Source organism: Engraulis encrasicolus, chromosome 13 (assembly GCF_034702125.1).
Source record: "Engraulis encrasicolus isolate BLACKSEA-1 chromosome 13, IST_EnEncr_1.0, whole genome shotgun sequence".
NCBI classification, from domain to species: domain Eukaryota; kingdom Metazoa; phylum Chordata; class Actinopteri; order Clupeiformes; family Engraulidae; genus Engraulis; species Engraulis encrasicolus.
The window spans coordinates 27,730,054-27,735,710 of record NC_085869.1 but is presented as its reverse complement, the minus strand read 5'-3'; positions in this window follow the sequence as shown (position 1 = coordinate 27,735,710).

The window sequence follows — 5,657 nt, the reverse complement described above, 5'->3', positions numbered from 1 at the left end:
ACACACACACACACACACACACACACACACACACACACACACACACACACACAGGACCAGATTAAGATGGCCTGGGGCCCCTAGGCTAGGGGCTGCTGTGGGGCCCGCCTCAAGGAAAATTTCACACCAAATGTGCAACAACCAACTGTGCTCAGCATGACAGATGGCTTTTTCAATATTGCATCTTGTCACAATTCTGAAAATGTTCACTTTTGGCCAATAAGGGGGGCCCTGGCAGGTGGGGGCCCCTAGGCTGCAGCCACATCTAGCCTGTGCGTTAATCTGGCCCTGCACACACACACACACACACACACACACACACACACACACACACACACACACACACACACACACACACACACACACACACACCCTTACCTGTGCCTGTGTGCCCAAGGAAGAGTAAGAATGTGAGGCTCCAGCTCCAGCAGTGGGTGACCCTCCGCCGTCCCCACCGTCGCCACCACATCGCGGTTGTCATGAAGACGCCACCGATGACCACCGCATCCAGATGCCTTCAATACCGAGTCACACACACACACACACACACAGGTCTCCAAGTATATCAGGACCGCAACTCTTCACGGTGGCAATACAAGTTCCAAACCTATAGCTCCACTCGGCGTTGTGGCAATACAAAAACAAGCTCCACACAGTGTGTCCTTCACTGTGCTCTTCAGTGTATTCCTCTTGATCCGGTTCTATATCCACATGCGGGGTGGGGGTTGGGGGGGGTTCTATTGGGCCCTGTCCGCCCGCCTGTCGTCCGCTGTTACCTGTCTCCTTTATAACGCAGGTGCATCAAGCACAGCTCCGTCTATCACTCTCATAGGTATGCTCCGTGCGCTCTCTTCTCTCTCTCGTCTCCTTTCTAACGCAGGTGCATCAAACACGAGTGCGGACCCCCTGCTGCCGTTCCAAACACACTCACACACTCCTATCTCCGACTCGCGTATGGAAACACACTCACGCGGCCGCATCACACGCAAGCTCCATGGTGGTCAGGTCGCGGAGAGTTCCCATAAAATCCAACAGGTTCCATCTCCCAGTACGCTCAGTCGTAGTGCTGTCCGGATGGTGTATATGTGTCTTTTTGTGTGTTTATGTGCGTGTGTGAGAGAGCAGTAGGCTGGTATAGGGGTGTGTGTGAGTTTGTTTGTGTGAGTGTGTGTGTGTGAGACAGAGAGATCACAGGTGGGTTGTTCTTTCGTGGAGATAGAATCAGAGAGGCAGATGGAGGCAAGATTGGATCACCGTGGTGTGTGTGTGTGTGTGTGTGTGTGTGTGTGTGTGTGTGTGTGTGTGTGTGTGTGTGTGTGTGTGTGTGTGTGTGTGTGTGTGTGTGTGTGTGTGTGTGTGTGTGTGTAGGCAGATCACTACACTTTAATCCTCTCATGTAATCCTGACACAGAGAGACACTGTGTAAGTATGTAAGTGTGTGTGTGTGTGTGTGTATCCAGGAAAGCCGACTGGGGAGGGGGAGGGGTGGACAAAGGGGTCTGTAGCCCCGGGACCAGGGAGAAGGGTTGGGGGCCAATGGGGGGTTAGCAGGATTGGGTGTCTGTATTGGGGCGGGGGCGGAGGGGGGGGGGGACGGATTAAACATCTTTGTCCCGGGTCCACCTCAAGCTGTCAGCGGCCCTGTGTGTGAGAGAGAGAGTATGAGAGAGAGAGCGAAAGAGAGAGAGAGCGAAAGAGAGAGAGAGAGTGGGGAGTGGTTGGTAGGGAGAGGGAGAGAGAGAGAGCGGCAGGGTGAGAGATAGATATACAGAGCAGAGAAAGTGTGCAGGAGAAAGAGGGAGAGTGTGAGGAAGAGGGAGCGAGTAAGTGTATGTGTGTGTGTGTGTGTGTGTGTGTGTGTGTGTGTGTGTGTGTGTGTGTGTGTGTGTGTGTGTGTGTGTGAGAGAGAGAGAGAGAGAGAGAGAGAGAGAGGGAGAGAGAGAGTTTCTTCTCAGGCCTACTTAGCGATCATTAACAGGCGGGAGGGGGGGTGAAGGGTTTAAGGTTGCCGACAGTATCAGGAGTCAACCGCTAAAACTCACTGTCCCCCCCCCACCCCGTGTGTGTGTGTGTGTGTGTGTGTGTGTGTGTGTGTGTGTGTGTGTGTGTGTGTGTGTGTGTGTGTGTGTGTGTGTGTGTGTGTGTGTATGTGCATGCGTGCGTGCGTGTTTGTATGTTTGCGCGTGTGTGTCCTGCTAACGTTTCACAGGCTACAGTTTGCAAACAGTGAAGTTACCAGAATAGCATTACACACACACACACACACACACACACACACACACACACACACACACACACACACACACACACACACACACACACACACACACACACACACACACACACTAACTCTTCATTCCCACGGGGCACCGTCCATCGATGGCAGACTGTAGGCATGTCAGGGTCATCTTTTTGTGTGATCTGATTGGCTGATGGTTGATTTTGGGTGCTTCGTGATTGACTAATGGAGCATGGAGTTGAAGCTGAAACACATTGTTCACAGTTGGCATATATTTTGTTTAACTTTCATTTTTGAACAAATGTATCTGCCTCACACCTGCACCAGTGTTGCTGAGGGCTTGTGCACAAGGACTCTCTTGAACTAACTATAGCAGTGAACATTTTGAACTTTGAGTCAAGGGAACCCAGGGCCGCTTCTAGTTAATTTGGGGCCCTAGAGAAGCCCTTTTCCTTTTTGTGCATTTAGAAATCTATCTATCTATGACAGAGGAGGGTAAAAATGTATTTTTCATGATAGAGTTGTTCTTGTAGGGAAAACATCCAGATCTCCCATCTCCCTCTCCTCATTTCTCCTTCTCCTCTGTATGGAGGTGAGCTGATTTACATTTTTAAATAACGAATAATAGCACAAATAATGCAAAATAGGTAGTCTGAAGGAATTGACGGTTGATTTCCAATAAAACGTTGCATTCAGACTTTTTGTTCGACATTGAGATGTTTCATAGAAGACCTAAAAACGTTTCGTAGGTCTTTGTGGTGAAACATCCACTATGAAACATCTTTAGGTCTTCTACCAAATGTCTCAATTTCGAACAAAAAGTCTTTTTGGAAACGTGCGTTGACGAATCGTCCGCTCCACCTCTTTATATCCTCTCTCCCCCTCCTAGTCCTCTCTATCTCTCCATCTCCCTCCTCCTCCCTCTCCTCTTCATGTCCCCTCTCTCCACCACATCCTCTCTATCGCCCATCACTCCTCCACCCTCCCCTCTCTCTCTTTAGATAACCACATCCTCAAAGACTTTATCAATCTGTTTATTAAAGGCACTAAAGTATACAGTAGGCTACATCTGTGAAGAGAAACATGAACACGTGGCACACACGGCAGAGCAATATTTGGCAAACTTTTTAAAGTACAAGAAGAAGTTTTACAACCAACGAAAAACAAAGAAAACAATAGAGCAAGAATACATGAAAACAAGTAAAATCTGGTAAACTGGTGAGCTTGTAAAAGAAGATGTAAAATATCCTATGGCTATGCATGTGCTAACTTTGAATTATTTCAGGTTTATTTCCTTTTCCCCTTGCAGCACTGAGCAGAGAGAGAGGAGAGAGGCATGTAGACTTCAGACGACCATTACATTTTCTGACTCTCTACTGTGCTGCAGGCTTTTTCTCAAGATATGATTTCATAAATGAATAGAATATACAGTCCTGAGTAAAAAAAAAAAAAAAGAGAGAGAGAGAGAGAGAGAGAGAGAGAGAGAGAGAGAGAGAGAGAGAGAGAGAGCGTGTTGAGTTCAGACACTGTCTTCAGCCTCCTCCATTTCGTCATCTCCAATGTCCTGCATTTCTATCTCCTGACCACCAGGGGTCAGCGCTCCTCGTCTGCTCCTCAGCTTGAGCCAGATCACAGCAGCCACCAGCCCCAGCAGAACACAGCCCAGCAGTGACTTGTACACCTTGTACAAGTGAGAGTGCACAAATGCATCCTTGTACACAAGGTGGTTTTCCCCCTCATGACATATTCGACCTTCCAAAGAAGCTCTTTTCCGGTCCACTACACTATATCTCCACATGTACACCCCGCTGTCCTCTGCTGTGAGGTTGGAGATGAGCAGAGAGTAATTAGACCTGTCCACAGTCACTCTGTCCCTCAGATCATCAGGCAAGACCACAGACTTATTATGAGAGTCTACAATTAAAACCTGTGGTTTCTGTAATTTCTGTCTGTAACATTGGAAACCAGGATAGGAAAAGGTAGATTGATTGTCTGTGGTGACATCCAAACTGACACTGTCACCATGGAAAAACATCACATGTAAGGTGGAGACTTTTGAGCAGAGAAATAGCCAAAAATCCCATCTTTTACGTTCTCTACATGTGTATTCCCCAGCGTGTTGTTGTGACATAGAGGGAATGATGAGGGAGTAGTCTCCAGTCTGGCTGCCGTTCAGCATATACATCACTTCCTGTTGGAGGGTCTGATTGTTTCTGAGCCTGACGTCCCCAATGGGAGTGGACCAGTTCACTTGGCCAGGCATCTGCCCTCTGAACACGCATGGCAGAGTCAGGTTCTCTTTTTCATGGACAAAGACACGTTTAAGGAGCATGCGGAAGTACTTCCTGGTTGAACTTTGGCAATAGCCTTCTTTCCATATAGTGCAATAAAAGTAAGATCCTTCATTTAACGCTGAGTACCTGACTATAGAAGCGTTGAGATCCACCTGCAGTCGACCCCACAGATCCTCCTGGAGTGGCTCCAGTGACAAGTGGGTGTCCAGAACTAAAGTCGGATTCCCATAACGTTGCCTGTATACCTTTATCCTGGTCCCCTTCCTTAGAGCAGAGTCATACTTACAAAGTACACCACTGTCGTCATATGTAGAGATAATCATTTTCCTTTCATATTTTCCACAGACCGTGAGGCGGAAGCTCTTGTTAGCTGTGATGTTTCCTCCACTCCAGCCCTCATACCTGTAGTCTCCACTCTGGCCCACAGTGAGGTTCTCCATTCTCTGATTATTCTTATCATCACATTTGACATTGTATTCTTGCAATAGTGTCTCTGGTTGGGAGCAGTTGACCACAAGCACATCGTCAGCTCGTGAGACCCTGTAGAGTACGGTGTAGTTATAGTCAGCCTTACCAATGTGACAATAATAACTCTCTCCTTTTCCTTTAAACACGTGTTTAGGACGTCGTCTGAGGTGGGCTCCAGAGAGGAAAAACAGCAAGACGAATGCCCGAGTGCACATGGCTGTCTAAATTCAGGATTCAGCGTTTTGGTCTTCGTGTGTCGCTCTGATTGTCCAAGACTAACTGACAGCTGTCTGCTGCACTCACCCTGTATCTCTGTAATGGAACTGATGTGTGTGTGTGTGTGTGTTTCATCTCTGTATGTGATAAATCGTGACTGTGTTAGTGTGGTCTATCTATCTATATATCTGCATCATGAGAAGCAGGATTTCCTCTGTGTGTGTGTGTGTGTGTGCGTGTGTGTGTTTTTCATCTCTGTATGTGATCTATCATGACTGTGTTAGCATAGACCGTGGAACGTATTTGAACAAGGGGGGGGGGCGCAAGGGGAGCGGGGGGGGGGGGGGGGGGGGGGGGCATTTTAGGACGGGGGGTTTGGGGGTCCTCCCCCAAGAAAATGTGCGTTTCTTAGATGCAATTTCATTAATTTTAATGCATTT